The 21,025-nt window shown below is 44.0% G+C and overlaps 1 long non-coding RNA gene across 1 annotated transcript in view; it reads right to left on the bottom strand.

The window, feature by feature from the left end:
* Positions 1 to 21,025, bottom strand: part of LOC125363320 — a 37,872-nt gene that overhangs the window by 5,828 nt on the left and 11,019 nt on the right. The window contains exon 5 of the long non-coding RNA XR_007213213.1: positions 8,656 to 8,868. This is a non-coding gene — a long non-coding RNA (uncharacterized LOC125363320). The remainder of the gene's footprint in view (positions 1 to 8,655; positions 8,869 to 21,025) is intronic.

The raw sequence follows: 21,025 nt of genomic DNA, 5'->3' as shown, positions 1-21,025 counted from the left end.
TGAGTATCATGGCTCAAGTTGGGTATGTGTTATGTCATTTGGTGGTGGTAGAGGTGGTAATGATGGTAGTGGTGGTGGTTTTTAGTGCAACAATAAACTATGCTGCCATGTTACATGTTTTCTGTGCACTTTAGAGAAGTTCCCTGGGAAATAAATTTTAAATTTAGAAGCAAAGTCAGGAGAGGCCCAGGCAAATGGAGAGATAAGAGACAGGTTTCCAAAATGATAAAGCCATGAGTTCCATGGTCTTGCCTCTTTTTAAAAATAATTAAAATGACTTTAAGTCGTTACATATAAAGGGACAACCTTGTTTCATAAAGTGCAAGGTCCTAGCCCAGAGGAGCGGTAGAAAGCTCCTGATGCCAAACTTCAGAAATTGGAGGGATAAAAACTGTTTCAGTTCTATAACTATTGCCATTTTCTTCAACTATTTTAAATCCAGTTTCAGTGTTTACTAAGATGAGAACATACTGGGCACCATCTGACAACCATGTAGGTGCTATTATTTTTTTCACTTTCCAGATGAGATGCTAACATTCTAAAGGTTAAGGGACTTGCCCAAGATCACAGAGCCCTAAATGTCTAACCCATACTCTGCATCATGGCTTAAGAGAGAAGTATCTATTTCTCCTTGCAGTCTGAGGGGCAGAGAAGGAAGCTGGCCCCACCTCTTCTGCCCATTTGAAAGCTGATGGCTGGTGGAGACCAGTGCTCAGCACTCCTGTCAGTGTGCAGTATAAGAGGAAGAAAGGACCTAATTCAAGTCTGCAGCATGCCCAAAGCCTCCATAGCCATCACTGCTGTTTCCCCGAGTGCCCCCAGGATCCAAAAGATATATTTTCCTCACATTTATGAGGCACAATACCCTACACCCATGAGCATGGAGTCAATTTCTCCATACACACAGCTCAAGCAACTGGAAGGCATCCCTGATCTAATTTATGAGAGACCAGCATGTGCAATCAATAGGTGCTCACAGGTCATTAAAGAAGAGAAACATGGCCCAGGTGGCCCTGTTTACTAACAGGGAAATCAGCAGCTTCTAGCACGTGGCATAGGCTTTACATTCTCTTTCTTTTTAGCCCTGAGCCTGAAGACAAGGCTCCTTGTATAGTTATCATGGAGGGTGGGGGATGGGGGTCTGAAGCCTTTGTAGACTGAGGCCCCAGAAACAAGAGTTTCCAGATGGGTGTTGGGACTTGGTGAGTGGGGTGGGTAATAGGAGGTTAAACCAAATGAATCATAAAGAAACTGGCAACTGCTACTGGGCCCCCTGTGGAGGAGCGGGCTTAGGTTAGCCTGGCAGTCTCTGGAGATGTTGTTACATTCACTTCTCCAGAAACCTATTTCCAGAAGTAGCCACTGACACCTCTGCCTCCTCCTCCTCCTCTTTTACCCCCTCCCCCTCCTCCTTCTCCTCCTTCTTTCTTCTATGTGTGTTCTGGTACTGGCACTTGAATTTACACTCTTAACTTGTCTTTATCCACTTTTGGCTGGCACTCTATCATTTGAGTCACACCTCTAGTCTAGCATTTTGCTGGCTAGAGATAGTCTTGAGGACTTTTCTGCCAAGGTGACCCTCCATTCGTCAGATCTCAGCCTGAGTAGCTAGTATTACAAGCTTGAGCCATGAGTGCCTGACTAGTTTTTAGTTTTAGTGGGGTTTTTTTCTTCTTAACAGGTGGGGGCAGAGGACATTTGGATATAAAAATAAAACAATAACAGCAGTGCGTTATTTGGGCAACTTGGAAAGAGGTACTTCCCTCCCCTGTACCTTCTGGAGAGCAGAGGATATTGCAGTGGGTTTCAAACTCTTTAGTTCCAGGATCCCTTTTACTTTTGAAATATACAAAGGCTCTATCTTCTAGTGGAAATTTTAAGATAGCTATTAATTGTATAACAACAATAATGAACCCATTACATGCTAACATAAGTAATATATTCCTATTTGAAAAACATTAAATTGCATCTTTGCAATTAAATAAAATATGTATATTAATAGAAGAATTAGGCTTTCATATTTGCTTCTGCATCCAGCATATTGTAATATGTTGTTTTAGTTAAAATATGTGAATGTGGCTCTACAAAGATACATAGCCAGGAAAAGGAATAGTGTACAATAGTCTCTTTAAAATTATTGGGGATATTCTTTTTAAATAACATAGCATAACTTAGCAGGTGCTTTAAATGTTAGTTGCAATGTGGAACTCAAAGCCTGATTCACAAACATCTTACACTCTGTCCATTGGTCTCTAGAATGCCTTTTGGGTGGGCACTGGGATTGATCCCAAGGCTTCTAGGCAAACCCCATCACTGAACTACAGTAGCCCCAGCTTCATCATTCACTGAGAATGGACCTTTTATCCATATGCTGTTTTGTAAAAACAATGTGCTGGTCATTATAAAATCTTTGTTTATTGAGATATATAAGAATTCCAAATGTTGACACATTTTATATACCAGGTTTGGAAAAAGCTATGCTGCATTCATTCTTACCATCCAAAGTTGGTTATTTTTGAAGAAAAAAAGAGCCTGTATTCATAATTTATAAGGTCTGAAGTTTTAATTTTCAGACTTTGGAAGCTCAAACTTTATCATTGGCAACAAATAGTATCATTGGTTCTCCTTGAAGTGACAGGCTCCCTTTGTTCATTTTTGAGAAAAGATCTGCCAAATACCCAGTCTAAAAAAACAGTCTTTGTTATTCATCTTCCGAGCCAAAAAAAAAAAAAAAAAGTTCAAGATAGAAAGTGGCTCACTCAATTGGCAACTCAAATAACCACCAGAGCATTTTTCTGTGCTTTTCTATGATAACCATCATCTTTCGCAATACAGTAAGAGACTTTATGCAAACTTCCCCTTTTATTACCGACTATTTTGAGAAGTCTCAATATTTGATATAACTAATCATTTTTCCTGCTTCGGCAAGGGCATTCTTGGGAGGAAGTGTTTCTCCTGTAAGGATGTGGGATACTGATAGTTCAACTGACTCCAGCCTTGATACATGCCAAGGTGCCAGGAGTTTCCCATCATTGCTTTTGTTGCATCAGGGTGACTAACACAGTGGGAAAACACCCTGGCAGGAACTCTCCCTGCCTGTGTACTACCCTTTGTAAATAATTGGTGGTGGGATGGGAGCAAATAACTAAATGCAGAGATGCCTTATCCCAGTTTTGCCCAGATGACTATGATCTTCTTCACGTCATTTCATATCTTGACTTCCTTACATGTAACATAATCTGGGTAGATTATATGCTCTCTGACATCTCTTGTTACCAGAGGAGCACTATAGGACATAGGACAGTCTTTATCATCAACTTACTCTTATTGTCCCATTTGCTTCTAATGCTTTGCCTTTTCTGGTGTGGTGTTGAGAAGGTATGTGAACACATGTTCTCTCCCTGTCCTTGTTTGTAGTGGTATAGGGATTTGGCATCAAGGCCTCTCACTTGCCAAGATGGTACCATACAACTTGAGCCATAACTACAATCCTTATGGGTAGTTATTTTTCTGAGTCTTGTGTTTTTCCCTGGGAAGAGGCAGCATCAAGCCAAGGCTCCTCTGTACTTAAAATTACAAATGTGAACCACTAGACTTGGCTTGTTCGGTGGGATGGGGAGGCTGGGAGAGGGAGTCTCATAAACATTTTTCCCAAGCTGACCTCAAACCACAATCCTGATCACTGAGTAGCTGGGATGGTAGATGTGAGTCACTATGCCAAACCCACAAGTTTCTTCTTATCCCTTTACAAAAGGAAGGGCATCTAGCTCTCTTATAGATTCCATTGAGTTATCTAGGTAAAGTGGAAAGAGGCACCTCCTTCCAGTCTCTTTTTAGAAGGCTGTATTGTGGAGGAATACTCCATCTCTGCTGTCCAGGGAGGAAGCCTGGACAAGGTAAGTTATTTGAACACTTGTCCCAAGTGGTTCAGGCTGGGGCACTGTCAGCTAGTGGGGAAGGAGAGGCTCTAAGTTGTAAAATTCAAGACAGGAAAATAAGGGGGCTGGGAATATGGCCTAGTGGCAAGAGTGCTTGCCTTGTATACATGAAGCCCAGGGTTCAATTCCCCAGCACCACACATACAGAAAACAGCCAGAAGTGGCGCTGTGGCTCAAGTGGTAGCCTTGAGTAAAAAGAAGCCAGGGACAGTGCCAGGCCCTGAGTCCAAGGCCCAGGACTGGCAAAAAAAAAAAAAAAAGGAAAATAAGGACTTATTTTATAGAAATAATATATATTTATTTTTTATTTTATAATGTATTTTTTTCATGAAAAATAACAAAGATCAGGCTGGATCATTTGCTGAGGGAACCACATTTCTGTGGTAAAGATTTCCATTTGTCTACTGATGGAAAGAAGCCGGGGTTGTGCTTCACCTCCTTGACCACCATGGGTAGACCAGAATTGACCTCTTGCTCCTGCAGCGGCTAAGAGTAAATGTCACACTAATTGCTTGTAGCTTTTGAGAGGTTCAAAAAGGGCTGGACAGGGATTATGATCCTAAAGAAGTAGTAATCTGCCTGAGGAAAGGACTGAGGCCTCTGACTAGGGAAATATGACTACAGACAAAAGGACATTTACATAACATATCACATACAAGACAAACACAGAGGCAGATTTCTCCCTTCATGACTTATATAAAAAAGAGACAAAACTTAAGGCACAACTTCTTTCCCCCACTTCTGTAACGCTTTAGAGTAAATAATTGAATTCTTTAATGTAAGAGCTGGATCAGACATCCTGGCGTATCCCCATAATCCTGAAAACTTAGGAGGTAGGGGAATAGGAGGATCTCATTTAGAGGCTAGCCCAGGAAAAGTTAACTGGACCCTGTATCACAAACAAGCTGGGTGGGGTGGTACATACCTGAAATCCCAGCTACTGGGTAGATGGAAGTCAGAGGATCATAGTCTGAGGCTGGCCCAAGCCAAGTTAGCTTAAGACTATCTGAAAATAACAAACTGAAAGGCAAAAGGCACAGATCAAGTGGAAAAGCATTTGCCGAGCTGCATGAGGCTGTGAGTTTAGTCTCCAGTATTCAAAAGAAAATGGGGATGGGGTCGTAAACTGCCACCAAACCTTCTTATGCATTTGGTCTATAGAAAATGGATTGTCAGAGGTGCTTAAGCCTAACAGTTAACCAAACAATCCGCTGAGAAGATGCTGTACTGACTCTGTGAAAGGCACTAACACACCTGATATGCCAGATACTCCACTAACAGAGATACTCTCCAGCTCTTCTGTGCCACAAATCCAGCTGACTGCTCCCTGAGGGCAGTGCTACTTATGCCCCAGTCTCAACCATCCATGCACATGCAATTGATGAATCAATTCCATTATTTTGAAAAACCTGTGAAATATGAATGCAAAACAAAACAACAACAACAAAAAGAGAGCTTTTGTTCCTGTGAGAACTGGAGTGGTAAGCTCTAGAAAGGCTCCTAAGGGCAAGTCACACACACAAAATGGCCTTCGAATTTGGTGTGGAAAAGAAATATGGAAATGACCAGGGAGAAAAGATAATAAGGACTTTAGGGTAATTTTGGATTCAGGTTGCTTTGTGTCTTTAAATTCTCATTCTGTCGTGAGGGTGGTGTGTAGGAGAGAAGAGAGGAGAAAACAAGACAAAGAAAACCCACCAATCAGGTGCCTGTCACTCATGACTGTAATCCTAGCTACTAGGAGGCTGAGATCTGAAGATAGAGGTTCAAAGGCAGCCCAGGCAGACAAATTCAAAAGACTATCCTCTTAACTAGCAAAACACCAGAATTGGAGCCATGGCTCAAATGGTAGTGGGCCAGCAATGAGTGAAAAAGCCAAACCCAGCCAGAGCACCAAGTCCTGAGTTCGAGCACCAAGTTCTAGTACCAGGACCAAAAAGAAAGAAACAGAAAACCCACAGATGATCCCAAGATGCTGTAAAGTTCATGAGTCTGGAGGCTGTGCTATTGGCTGAAGTATCACTTAGCACCTAGAATATATCTGAAACAGAGTGGAACTCAATAAATATTTGTAGAATAAATTAATTGCGAAGATAGTTGAGGCAAGATACATAAAGCAGAACTCTAATTAATAGATGTCTTATCCAAGAAAATGTCCTGCTCTTACACCAAATGTAGTGTCTAGCCAGGTACAGTATCTCATGCCTGTAATCTAAGCCACACAAAAGGCCATAGGTAGAAGAATCAGCAGTACCTTGGACAAAAAGAGAGACCCTATAAAAAAAAAAAAAAAAAAGCCCCCTTCTTAGCAAGCACGGAGCCCTGAGTTCAAACCTTACTACTCTGAGTTTAAAAAGTATAACCAAATATATTTTGAGTTTAAAAGTTTCAGATATGTTATCATTTTTCATGGTCCTGCCTCCCCCCAGAAAATGCAATTAACCAATGGGCCATCTACTGCTCCGCTCCTACTGAGCAGGAGGGCTTTGCCTGGATTGAGAAGCAGAAAGCACTTTGCTTACCCATGATTGGTTGCAAGAGGAAAAACAGATCTACCCAGATCATAAGACTTTAAAGCAGACTTTCTAGAGTGTAATTAGAACAGTCTACCAGAGTCCAGGACGGAAACTTGAGGAGGCAGATTGCATCTCTAAAGACTGATCCAAAAAACACAGGCAGTCGGAAGCAGCAGCTATGGCTTTTAAATTCCATTGAGCCAGTAAAATACTGTGACAACCTGTGCTCACAGTAAACACCTCCCCGCTACTGACTACTAGGGGGTTGCGAAGGTGTTAGGATTAGGAATATCTACACACGCACACGTAGCTGTATATATTTACATATACTCACATACATATGTGTGTATATACATATATTCTCTCTCTCTCTCCCTCCCTCCCTCCCTCCCTCCTTGTCCAGAATGAGATGAGTAGCCTCTGCCTGACTATGGGACCAGAACTGATAGGGCCAAGCACTATGGATGGAAACTTGAAGCTATGAGGCAAGATAAATCCTTCTTCTTTCAATTGTTTATAGAAGGTATTTTTGTCACGATGACAAAAAAATAACTACACACACACAGAGATAGACTAGCACAAGTGTTTAGGTGATGGTTGCTATCTAAAACATCACAATGTATCACAATTACCCTGTCCCAGAATCCTCTCCTTCTCCCTCTCCATCTCACCCCTTCCCCCCACTCCTTCTTGCACTGGCTCTTTTCATTTCTTATTGAGCACATGTCTAAAACTACCATAATCCCAGGGAACACACGTCTCCATTAGAATCATACGCACCATCACAGCACAGGCTTGAAATATGAGCATTCCATTTCTCGTGTTTATAGAGTTTTATTCCTAGATCTTAGAAAGAAATCAACATGCAAAGCTCAATCTTCTTCTAAGCTGCCTCTATGGACTTCAGGGTTCTTCCCTCGTCAAATCTCAGCTCCCTGAGAGCATTCCTGTCTTGAGCAATACAATAGGAATCTGTGGAATTGTGTTGATTTAACTTCTGAGTGTGGCAGGGAGGCCAGCCTGGCTTCCCCTGAGTTACTGTTTATAGAGGCAGACCAGAGAGCAGGTATATCATCACAGCTCTTGGTCTTTCAAGTCTACACCTTGGAAGAGTTGTAGGAATTTGAAATGGACTTGTCCCTAGCTATTTATCTCCAATTAATTACTCAAAGAACACAAACTTAGTCACCCTTGAAAAAATGAGACTGCCATGCTAATCTCATCACCTGGGCCTACTTTCCAGGATAATCAGATCCCTTTTCTTGCAGTCTGAGAGTGGTGATATTTTTGGGTATTGTAGTGGTTTTGATTAAACTGCCTTTCCTTTTGCAGATTCAAACAAAATTAGTAAAGAGAGAGAGAGCCCCCTTTATACAACAAATGCTTGGGGTGGTAGAGGACATAATTTGTTTTGTTTAGTTGTTTATGGCTTGGGTTTTTCTTTTGGTGTTTGGGTTTGTTTGTTTTTTTGTTTGTTTTGGTGGTACTGAGGGTTAAATTCAAGGCCTGTGCTTGCTAGCAGGTGTTCTACCACTTGAGCAGAGGATAAGGAGGACACACACACACAATGCTTCATTTTGTTGCTATACTGGGGTTTGAACCCAGGACCTTGCACACATTAGACAAGTGGTGTACCACTTGACCTATGTTCATCAGCTCTTTTTGGGGCATTGGGTTTTTGTGTTTTTCAGTTTTCTATTGTTGTTTTTGGTGTGTGTGTGTGTGTGTGTGTGTGTGTGTGTGTGTGTGTGTGTGTGTGTGTGTGGTGTCTGTCTTCCCTACCCACATCCAGCTATGTTCAGCCCTTGCACCTGTTTCCATGTCACTAACAACACCTGCTAATATTGAAAATAGTTTAGGGACTTTCCACCTATGAAAATCAATTCCTGGGGCTGGGGATATGGCCTAGTGGCAAGAGTGCTTGCCTCATATACATGAGACCCTGGGTTCAATTCCCCAGCACCACATATACAGAAAACGGCCAGAAGTGGCGCTGTGGCTCAAGTGGCAGAGTGCTAGCCTTGAGCAAAAAGAAGCCAGGGACAGTGCTCAGGCCCTGAGTCCAAGCCCCAGGACTGGCCAAAAAAAAAGAAAAAAGAAAATCAATTCCTGTAAAAATATGACCAAGAAATTTGAAGGAGAGATGGCAGTTTCAAAATTCTGTAAGCCAGCAATGGAGATTTATTTTGAAAGGCACTTACTTGCCCTCATTTGCTCTGAACCCCAATCCTAGCAGTAAACGTGCACAGATGACGAAGCCTCTCAGTGGCAATGAGGAAGGACCTTACTATCCAAGTAGGAGACTGGGGTCATGTTCATGCAGCATAGAAAAAACACTTTCTGTATATGTGCCACACAATGATCCCACAGAATTTATATGCTGATGTCTTAATCTCCGGCCCCTTGGAATATAACTGAACATGGAAAGAAGATCATTAAAGAGAGGACTAAGTTGAAAATGAAAGCCAGCGGTTGGTAGCTCATGCCTGTAATCCAAGGTATTCAAAACACTGAGATCTGAAGATCCATGTTCAAAGCCAGTCAGGGCAGGATAGTCTGTGAGACTCCTATCTCCACCACCAGAAAACCAGAAGTGGTGCTGTGGCTCAAAGTAGTAGAGCACTAGCCTTGAGTGAAAGAGGTCAGGGATGCAAGCACCAAGTTGTTCAAGTCCCCCAACCAACAGGAGAGAGAGAGAGAGAGAGAGAGAGAGAGAGAGAGAGAGCACAATATCTTTTGGATGGGCTCTAACTCAGTATGACTGGTGTCCTTAAAAACAAAAAAGAAGAAATATGACCCAGAGAAAGAGGAAGACACCGGATGTGTGTGGAGACTGTGTGAGGAAAGCAGACCTGCTAAGACCCAGAGCTTAGGCTTCTAGCTGCTACTGCTGTGAGCATGAACCTTTCTGTTATTTAATCACTGGCCTAGCTAGTGTAATGGGGTCCCCCCAAGGGAGGAGACCACAATGTAATGGGGCCCGGGGGGGGGTGGGAATCCCCCATCTCTCCAAGAGTCCACCACTCAAGAGACAAGTCTCAAGTAAAAAGATGGATTTATTGGGGAAGTAAAAAGTATACTGACTGGCCAGGGTCACAGCCCAAACTTGGTAGCTGGGACCGCAACTGTAAAAAGCAGGCTAGCCAGCCCCACTTTTGGGCATCTACCCAAAAGATTACAAACAAGAACACACTAAAGCCACCAGCACAACAATGTTCATCGTAGCACAATTTGTCATAGCTAAAATATGGAACTAACTCAGATGCCCCTCAGTAGACGAATGGATCAGGAAAATGTGGTACATATACACAATGGAATTTTATGCCTCTATCAGAAAGAATGACATTGCCCCATTCATAAGGAAATGGAAGAACTTGGAAAAAATTATACTAAGTGAAGTGAGCCAGACCCAAAGAAACATGGACTCTATGGTTTCCCTCATAGGGAATAATTAGCACAGGTTTAGGCTAGTCACAGCAGAGGATCACAAGAGCCCAATAGCTATACCCTTATGAACACATAAGATGATGCTAAGTGAAATAAACTCCATTTTATGAAAATGAGTGTTATATCACTGTTGTAATTACTTTCAACATGCCATGTGAAACCATAGCTTCTTTTGTTGATGATCTTCTTGTATTCCCTTCCTGTGGTTGTACTCACGCTATCACTGTATCTCATCTGAGTACCCTGGATACTGTATATACTGGTATTAGAACTAGGGAAGTGAAAGGGAATATCAAAGTCCAGAGACAAAGGATAAAAAGACAAATGACGGGCTGGGGATATAGCCTAGTGGCAAGAGTGCCTGCCTCGGATACACGAGGCCCTAGGTTCGATTCCCCAGCACCACATATACAGAAAACGGCCAGAAGCGGCGCTGTGGCTCAAGTGGCAGAGTGCTAGCCTTGAGCGGGAAAAAGCCAGGGACAGTGCTCAGGCCCTGAGTCCAAGGCCCAGGACTGGCCAAAAAAAAAAAAAAAAAGACAAATGACTCCAAAAGCAACACTTGCAAAACCATTTGGTGTAAACCAACTGAACAACTCATGGGGGGAGAGGGCAAGGGGGAGGAGGGAGTGAGGGGGGAGGAGGTAACAAATAATACAAGAAATGTACCCATGGCCTTACATATGAAACTGTAACCTCTCTGTACATCACTTTGACAATAAATAAGTTTGTGTTTTTTTAAAAAACATTGGGCCAGGGCCCCAGCTCAGACTTGGGATCAGGGACTGTGAAACCTGGACCACACTCGGGTCAGGTTATAAAGGAAAACACCTGGTCAAGCTTGCCACATGCATGTGGCCAATGGAGTTACAGTCTGTCTCATAGCAACTGTTTGAACCAACCTATCATTCTAGTTAGAATTGGCACACAGATTAGGCGGGGCTCACATGATGCAGGCGGATACGCCTACACACCGGAGGGCACAAGTTTAACCTTGAACGTTCCACTACTCAGGTGGTCAAGCAGTTTATACAATCTTATCACAGAGAAGGGGAATGTCCTTGGATGGGCGGGGCGGGGGAGATCTTAGTGAAGATGGAGTCAGCTTCTGCTCTCTTTAATCTGAGATGGAGTCAATCTGACACCCCTCAACAGCCAAAAATGATGCTGGTCAGATCTGACCTCCATATTAAAGCTAGGGCGTTTTGTTATTGAAGCCCTAACAAACTAATCCAGCACTTACTACAAAATTCTTCATCATAGTATGAGCACAAAAAATTTGTTTGTGCAATGCACACCTACTGAGCTTAATATAATTGGGATTTCATAATAAATCAAAACTGATGATAATGTAAGAGATCAGGTTTTGCTGAAGGAAAGCCTTTGGCAAGACTTTTGTCTCTGGAAATTATATGCTCCTTGACACCTGGAGCTAAATTTTCTTACCTGGGAAAATGATTCTTTCAAATGTTTCAGACTTTTCAGGCCCATAACTTCTCCTTTTCACATTCCTCCACTATCTTAATTATCTCTCTGTACACACCTCATCATTGCCCTCCCCCCACCCCTGTAAGATCACAACAATCCTCTTGCCCTCTGGTCAGCCAACCCTGATATCCACATTTGGCTCCACTTTTAAAAAGAAGGAGGAGGGGGAGGAGGAAAAGGAGAAGGAGGGACAGGAGGAGGAGGGAGAGGAGAAGGGGGAGGAGGACAGGGAGGAGGAGCTGGGGGAAGAGGAAGAAGAAGGAGGAGGAGGAGGAGGAGGAGAAGGAGAAGGAGAAGGTGAAGAAGAAGAAGAAGAAGAAGAAGAAGAAGAAGAAGAAGAAGAAGAAGAAGAAGAAGAAGAAGAAGAAGAAGAAGAAGAGGACGAAAAGGAGGAGGAGGAGGAGGAGAAGGAGAAGAAGAAGGTGGCTTTTGTGCTTTCCTTTGTTTTTCTAAGTCTTTAAGCAGACTACCTTAACCAACATTTGAGAACAAGTTTTAAAACCTGTTTGTGAAGGCCAAAATTTCGATTTGACCTTGCATCAGTCAGGAAACATGAGTTTGGAAAACTCAGCCAGCAGTCCTGAAGTATCAGCATGTGTTTCTACTATGAGAAAACACATTGCCAGACTTGGCAGCAATTCTGGTCTGTACCCGGCAAAAACTGACAAGGACCACAGGTCTGAGGGGCAGTCTTTCCTCCTGCTCTAGCCCAGAGAAGCTCCTGCCTAGGTCTGTAGTAGCCTGTCCCCCATCAGGAGGTGAGGCATAGGACATGGCTCCAGGAGGCCTGGAGGAAGTTGACTTGCTCTGAAGCTGAATTGTAAGAGTTTCATTTCCTGAGCAGTAAGATAAGAGGATTAGATCAGATCAGTCACTTTCAATTTCTTTTAACTGTAAGAAAGAACTTTGTCATTTAAGTGCATGAAAATAGAACAATGAAACCTGTTCAGTGTTTTAGGAAAGGGGTGGGAGTTAAGGGAATTATAGAGAGTGAGATTGATTGGAATACCCTGGAAACTGATTGGAAATGTCACAATAAAATCCTCCCGTATAAAGTGTGTTAATTTTTTTTTCTTTTTGATAGTTGTAGGGCTTGAGCTTGAAAGCATAGGTATCAGCCATTCCAGAGGACCATGCGGAGATAATCACAGGCAGGAGAAAAAGGTTCATAAGGAGGTTTATTAGTGGGGCCATGGTTCCGACGGGAGAGGGAGCTACATGGCATCTGCACCCTATCCAGGTGGCAGCTTCTCTCTCGGGGTCTTTATACCTTCAAGCAACTAAGGTGGGAGGTGCTCCGCCTGCCCCTCAGGTATCATCAGCCGAGGGGGCAGAGCTTATGGGGGGGGGGCATTTATAAGCTTACAGTGAGTAGGAGTGGCTCATTAGTGGATCATGGGTGGATCTGGGGGCTAGTGGGAGGAGCTGAGGACCTGAGGCTAGGGAAATGCTAACAGAGCTCAGGGCCTGGGTGCTGCCCTCGAACTCTTTTGCTCAAGGCTAGCCCTCTATCACTTTGAGCTACAGCTCCACTTCCAGTTTTCTGGTGGTTATCTAGAGATAAGAGTTTCATGGATTTTCCTACCTAGTCTGGCTTTGAACCAGGGTTCTCAGATCTGAGCCTCTTGAGTAGCTAGGATTACAGTCATGAGTCACCAGTGCCAGGCAATTTGCTAAATTTTAAATAATTTTTTTAAATTGTTTAAATTTTTTTATCTAAACAAAAATTCACATCATTGTGGCTCTGGACCTGGAAAAATGGGCATGGTCTTATCGTCACCTTACCTGGCCCAGAACCATCTCCTCTACCTGCTCCCCCTTCTTTTCCTCTTCCTTACCACCTCCACCCCCATTCAAGGAATTCCATGGAACCACCCCATGCTAGGCTAGGTGGGGGAGAGTCACAGATTTCATAAACTCTCAGGCCAGTGATGTTCTGGGAAGCATTTAACAATGGGCTCTGGGAGACGGTGCTATTTTGTAGCATTGGCTGACTTTAGTGGGGTAAATACTACCAGCATGGCTAAATTCAAGTTACAGAGTCAGTCATACCATTATATGCAGAGTCGGGCATTCAGTAGTATCTCATATAGTAAAATGGTGAATCAATGTGGTTTTAATATTTATTACCTCTCCATTTAATATAGTTTGACTATCCTTTTATATAATTCGGTATGTGGATAATGGTTGTGTTTAATAATCAGCATGTAAGTCTGAAAATTTAGCAGTTGGTTCTTGTGAGTTGGTATTCAAAATACCACTACTGTAACCTTTTTAGCTCCAACATTCTAAATGTTTATATTAAAGCATAAATATTTGAAGCTAGAAAAGGTGAAGAGGGATAATGTTAGGATTTGGGGAAAAAGGAAAGAAAGAACATGATTTTGGTGTAACATTCAGCATAGAGAAGACAACCTAGCAAACCGTAGGTGGCCAGTCCATTGCTCAGCCCATGTTCAGTAGGTTCTGTACTTGGAGTTATTGTTTCAACCAGTACTGAGGTAGATTTAGTCCCAACCTGGTACCTTCTGTCAACTGGCCTTATACTGGGCAAGGACACCAAATAGGCTGATACCTGTGGCAAAAATTTATCAACAATGTACTCAATGCCTTAATACCTTTCAGAAATACTACAAAAGAGATTTCTGATGACACAGGCTGAATGCCTGTGGGCTCTACCTGACCCTCTAGGCAGCCATGATCACACTGAGTTAGGTAGGTAGGATCTTGCTATTATTGTGCCAAGTCACAAGACGACCACCAAGAAGGCCACCGAGACTCAGACATTCCAAAATGCAAAAGGAAGGCAAGGCTTTATTTAAGCGACTGCATCTCGGGCCTCGTCCTACCCACCGACACAGCGGAGGTTAGGAGGGAGCCCTGAGCTGTGATTACACAGGGCTTATAAAGGCAAAGAACAAAGTTACAACAATTAGGTGTTCAAGCAAGCAAGATTAGAATACAGGTACAAATCTGATTGGCTCAGGGTTCGATTCTAGGGGTGGTCAGAGTTAAGCATTCCCAGCGGTTAGAGTTCTAGACTGACTGGGCCCTAATGGGCTTGTCCTGGGTCTGCTCACAGGGCCTGCTTATCTCAGGTTCACGTGGTAAAGTGGGGTTCACGTGGTAAAATGGGGTGGTAAGATGGGGCCTGACTTCAAAGTCTGGCACTTCATTTCCCCCCCTTTTTTTTTGGTACCTTGGGAGCCAATCATGACTCCATTCTGTCCATTTCAATGGCTTGCATGTCTAGGGGATGATATAGAGATAAGGCATGGGCCAATAGGGCCCAAAGTAGTAACCAAAGGGCCTGTCACCATTTCTCACAAGTACCGTCTCTGGACCTCTGTTTTGCATGCCTCTAGTTTATCCTGCCTCATCTTCCCAAAAACAACTCTGGTCCCTCCGTTTTAAAGGGGGGCTGATGGGTGAAGATCATCCATCTTCTGTAACTTCTTCAGGCTGACTCAGGGGCGTTGACCTTACCTAGCCAGGAACCTATAACCTTAGTCTACTTTACCAAGGGACTGCACACATCAAACTGGACAGGACTCCTGCTCATCACACTCGGGAAGTCGCTTATTCAGGTTCGGGTCCAAGTGATCTGGCACATCCCAGTTGCCTGTGGCCAGATCACATAAGTAAGTCTGGCCACCAGGTTTCTAAGGGGGCTTCCTTAGTTGCTAAAATAAGGGGGTCACCCCACTTTGGAGTGAGCTGCCAAAATAATTGGAAAGGCTGGTGAGGGTTAGCGTCAACATTAGCCAGGGTAGCAAGGAAAGAAGGCAAAAAGAAAATTATAACAATATTCAGTCTAACTTTCTTTTCTTGAGGCAAAGGCGAAGTGGCTGAGTCGGGTGCTTGGAGACCTCCCATGTTCCACCACGGTAGTCTCGTCCAGGTCAAAGGGGTCAGCTGGCCTGGCATGGGAGCATTCCCATGGAGGCGAGCTCCTTTATCCACTCCAAGTCTTCTTGGGAATACTGGGGCACAGGAGGCAAAGCTCATGGCCCTGGGTCTACTAGAGTCAATACCTCTGTTCATATAGAAGCTTGACATTCTCAGCAAACCCAGGTATCCACAGCTGGCAAAAGCCTGCTGTTGCTGTTCCCAGGAACTCTGACTTGTCTGGCTGATTTAGGCACAGGGATTTTCAACACAGTCTCTTTACATGCATCTGACAGCCAACACTTGCCCTCTCTTAATATGAAGCCCAGATAGGTGACTTCAGGCTTACAAATTTGTGCCTTTTAACATTCTAGTTTGTAAAAGCTTTTTCCTAACTGGCTGAGGAACTGATCTCTGATGACCTAAAAAAATTACCTTTGCAGGCCTTTAACAGATCTCAATAATGACACAATCTCAGGTCTACAAGCTTTCTTTCCTAAACAGATGTATCAGCTTAAAATTCTCACTGCCAGTCAGAGCTTTGAGTAGATGCAAGGGGTTGGGATTTTAAACTATCCTCTCATTGACAAACTTACCCTTACTAACCACTATCACAGATGACTGGCAAGTTCCTGCCTAGTAGACAGACATGGGCATTTAGAAAGGCATGCTTACAAACTATTCTTCTAGGACTTCCCGGCTTTGAAACTTTTGAAAGGCCAAACAGGAGTGACTCTAGGATCTGACACCATCTCTGCCATCCAAGCAGCAGCTTACTGTCTCTGGATGCTCCATCACTTTTGTCCCAGGAGGAGTGACTTTCCACTGGACTTGGACTCAGGGCCTGAGCGCTGCCCCCAGCTCTCCAGCTTAAGACTAGCACCCTACCACTTTGAGCTCCACACAACTCCGTTCCCAGCACTCTGCTGGCTGGTTAGAGACAAGTCTCTCACAGGGACCTTTCTCTGCCCCGGCTGGCTTCGAACTGCAGATTTCAGATCAGTGAGTCTTATAAGAGACCACTTTACTCCAATTAAAGGCCAAACAGGGTGGTCCACACAGAAGTAATTTTTAAGCATGCTCTTACCTGGAACTTATTAAGGGCTAGTATTAGATCTTGACAAACTTGCAGGAATCACCTGTGCTTCTCTGTGGGCCTGCTGGAAACTGTTACAAAAACCTATAAAGAAGCTGGAATGGCAATTCAACATTTTGGTAGCCATAATTCTCCTTTTCTCACTTTGCAATAATTATTTAGGACAATTTTACTTCCAAATTTCTTATCTAGAAATTATTCTTGATTTCCAAAGCCTTTTTAACACTAACACAACACTTTAGCTTTTATCTGCATTGGAAAAACTGAAGCTCATAGGCATTCTGAAACCAGGTGCTGCCCTTTGCCTATGGGCTCCTTGTTTCAAAAGAGCCTCCTTTTTTTTTTTTTTTCTTCAGTCCCAGTTACTGCCTGGCATGAAGACCTTTGAACTCAAACGACAATTTTTCCTTAATGCAAGAATTACAATTAGAAATACTTATCCATTCAGCTTTCCAATATATTAGTGAGAAACATTGGCCTGTTTTGCCATTTCTTCCTACATACATAGAGTTAATGAGAGTTTACTTCTATCCCCATTAGTTTAATATATATATATATACATATATATATCCTTTTAAATCCAAATTTCTTACACTTAGCTCCGATTAAGCATTTTTTTAACTTTAGTTCCTCTTTAAAACAATGCAATAATCCTTTAAAGCATTTGGTAATGCCCAAACTTGATGACCATTTGAATTTAAACTTAAACTCACTCAATTTTACATCATACTAACAGTCTTGAACATGTTCACACTCACACATGCACACACACATACATATTCAAAAGATCTTAAAGCGCGCAGAATAAGCATCGGCCGTACATTTTCCAGTGGCAAGAGGTATTTTGTCAATCTTACTCCTGCAACACCCAAATTTTAAGACAAAAACCTTTAACAAATGATTTTAGCATTCTCCAGCCTCATTTTCCAGGGCTTGATAGTTTTAGTAAAACATTTTTGGTCTTAGTAAAACATTTTAGCACACCAAATAATTTTCTGCTTAAGAAGGCTGGGTGGGGGTCCCCCCAGAGTTCTTTTTTACGGACACTCACACTGATTGTGAGTTGTCACCTGTATGTCTCATACAGGTTTGACACAAAAGAGACTGTCAGACTTACAAACACAGACGACAGTGCTGCGCAGTGGGGTCACTCCCCACTGCCTGCGGGTGGCTTGGGCTGGCCCCGTGTCTGCCCCTGTCGGTGGCGGCTGCGGGTCAGGACTCGGGGCCGATGCCTCCGTGCCCTGGGCTGCCGGCGCCAGGACTGGTCGGGACCCTCCAGAGCGTAGGGCACAGCTGAAACATTTTAAGAAAGACTGAACCCAAGCTGGAGTGTCCCTGTCAACTAGTTCCCTCCAGGTGTCTGAGCTATCTCCTTGACCTCCCTCCAGTGAGCAAGGGTCAAATCTAGGGGGCTAGATCGAGGTCCCCAAGATAGAACGTTACCCATAGCTCTGATCAGATGTTTAGTTCAAAAGGCTACAAAAAAACAAACAATACAACACACAGGCCTGAGAATAAGAAAAGCTATGAGTTGGAGATCTCCTAGGTTGGCCCACAAGCCTCCTCCTGCAAGCTAGAAGCAGCAGGAGCAGACCTAAGTTGGCCCACAACCTCCCGCAAGGGTGCAGGAGGAGTGGACCTAAATGGACTCAGGTAAGGGTGGAGAGTCTCCTAGGTTGGCCCACAAGCCTCCTCCTGCAAGCTAAGCAGCAGGAGCATACCTAAGTTGGCCCAACCTCCCACAAGAGTGCAGGAGGAGTGGACCCAAGTGGACTCAGTGTCTGGGGCATCCCCCAGTCTCCCCAGGATTGCCGAGTAAGCGCGTCTGCTTCGACAACCCCTTAAAGAACCCCTTTAAGAAATAATCAAAAGCAAAACAGACAGACAGACAAATTACAGGACAAGACAAGTAAACAAATGAACAGCGCTGTTTCCTTACCTTCGGAGTCTGGGGTCTCAAGGGTCTCTGAGGCGATCCCGGACGAAACTCCAAATGTTGTGCCAAGTCGCGAGACGACCACCAAGAACGCCACTGAGACTCAGATGTTCCGAAATGCAAAAGCAAGGCAAGGCTTTATTCAAGCGAGCTGCAACTCGGGCCACATCCTACCCACCAACATAGCAGAGGTTAGGAGGGAGCCCAAGTTGCAGCTCGCTTGATAAAGCCTTGCCTTGCTTTTGCATTTCGGAACGTCTGAGTCTCAGTGGCCTTCTTGGTGGTCGTCTCGTGAATTGGCACAACAATATGGAGGTCAGACCTGGCCAGCGCCATCATTGGCTGTTGAGGGATATCAGATTGACTCCATCTCAGTTAAAGAAAGCAGAATCGGACTCCATCTTCACTAAGCTCTCCCCTGCCCTTGAGCCTCAAGGTTGGGAGTGTGCCCTGTCTGCTCAGAACCCCAGGAAGTTCCCCTTCACTATGATAAGATTGTGTAAACTGCTTGACCACCTGAGTTGTGGAAGGTTCAAGGTTAAACCTGTGTCCTCCCATGAGTAGGGGTATCTGCCTGCATCATGTGAACCCCGCCAAATCCATGTGCCAATTCTATCTAAAATGATAGGTTGGTTCAAACAGTTACTATGAGACAGACTGTAATTCCATTGGCCACCTGCATGTGACCTGGCATGCTCTGTAAGTGTTGTAATCTCATTGGCCACCTGCATGTGGCAGGCTTGACTATGTAGTATTTGCCTTTATAACCTGACCCCGAGCATGACCCGGGGGCACCGTCCCAGCTCCCGAATCTGGGCTGTGACCCTGGCTGGTCAGTATACTTTTTACTTCCCCAATAAATCCATCTTTTTACTTGAGACTGTCTCTGAGTGGTGGACTCTTGGAGGGATGGGGGATTTCCCCCTCTTCGGACCCCATTACATTGTGGTTCCCTCCCTTGGGGAGACCCCATTACAGTAATATTACACAGACAGAAAAAAAACAAAAAACAAAAAAACAACTCAGGCTCATGCCACATTAGTAACTGTTCAGTTCTGAATGTTGTGTCCTCTCAGAATTTATATGTTGAAATCTTAACCCCAAGGTGATGTTATTTAGGGTGGGCCTTTGAGTCTCCCATTCAAAGGGTGGGTGACTAGCAGAGCTCTCATAATGAAAAAGGGGCTGGAGAGAACCCTTTTACCCCTTTCACTGTAAGGTCCATCCCTTGGAGGCTCCATGTAGATGCCCCCACCTCATTAAGTCTCCACCCAGTTACCTGGGTAACCAGCAGACCTGGAGGCAGTTACCTCCCCTTTCCCTGAGGTCACCTCCTAATCCACCTGGCCACACTCCTTGCCCCTGCCCTTAATAAAGCAGGGCTGGGTGGGGGTCACCCTTCTCTCTCCCTCTCTCCCTTCTCTCTGGCCATGGATCATCTCTACCATAGGCCAGCAGTTCGGTAATAAACTTTCTCTCCTGCCTGAATACCGCGTAGCATTCTCCTTTCCTGGCTACCTACTTTAAAAAACCTAACATATATGGTGCCGTGACTCAGATAGGGCTTAAGAGTCAGGAGAGGCGGAATTCCCCTCTATTTTCCTCCTTTTTCTGGGAGTATCCCCAGTCCTGATGGCCCTTTTTCCTCTAACTGAACTGCTGCAAGACGCCATGTGGGACTTTTCACCAACACCATTGCTGGCCTCCAAGTCCACCTCCACCTCCACACCATTTGTCTACCCTGGTGAGTGAAACTGCTGCTGCTCCGGTTCTCTGCCGCTCCGTCCGCCGCTTCTGCCACTTCTGCCTGCCGCTTCTGCCCAGTAAGCTCATCCACTCACCAGGCGCCTCCCTCCCGTGCTTTTTGGGTTTTGCATCACAGTCACAACCAAGCCGGGACACTGCTAGCACGCATCTTGACAGTGCAATGAGGCCTGCTTGAAATACTCACACAGATACAGTTTTTGCCACTGCAATGGCAAATGGTCAGAAGTCACTTATATTCAGGCTCTATTTCTCTTTTCCTCTCTTTCTCTTCCTTTTTCTCCCTCTCTCTCATCTGCCTGCTTACTTGCTTACTTTATAAAAATTTCAAGTCGTACCATCCTGATAACGTGCCTTGCTCACAAAGCAGCCTCTTTTCACAGACCTCTGATACTGAGGCTTGACCACCAATGTGCTTTGTCAGCAAAGATATCTAAAAGTTCTTTTCTCTAGCATTGACCACGGGTGGATATTGGGTTTAACAGGCACCAGCTCAGGCGCCATTATGCCATGCCACGTGTTCTCTTATTAGTGTGTTTGTGTCCTGCCACCCCCCACTCAACATGGCATCCCACTGGAGTTTGTCAAAATACGGTTTCTCCGTTTTATAATCTGAAAATTGTTGTTTGCTAGCAAAATTGTTTTTCTAACCAACCATGTGGTTTTAAAATATTGGGGAAAAAAAGTTATTTGCTATTGGAATTCTGAAAGAGTCTACTGCGGAAATTCATTTTTGCATGCTGTAAAACCTATGTGCACAGTGTGTATGTCTGTGTAAATGTCATTTGTTAGTATGTCCATCTAGCTATATATCTGTGCTAAAACTCATCACATCTACTGAGTTTTGTCATTGCAGAATTCTGGCAAGTATTTGGTCAGTTCTTGACAAGGTACAGGTAAGCTCTAGTCCCCTTGGTCTCCTTGTTGTTTTAATTGGAAATCAAAAAGG

Source organism: Perognathus longimembris, chromosome 14 (assembly GCF_023159225.1).
Source record: "Perognathus longimembris pacificus isolate PPM17 chromosome 14, ASM2315922v1, whole genome shotgun sequence".
Classification (NCBI taxonomy): Eukaryota; Metazoa; Chordata; class Mammalia; order Rodentia; family Heteromyidae; genus Perognathus; species Perognathus longimembris.
This window is presented reverse-complemented; position numbering and strand designations above follow the sequence as displayed.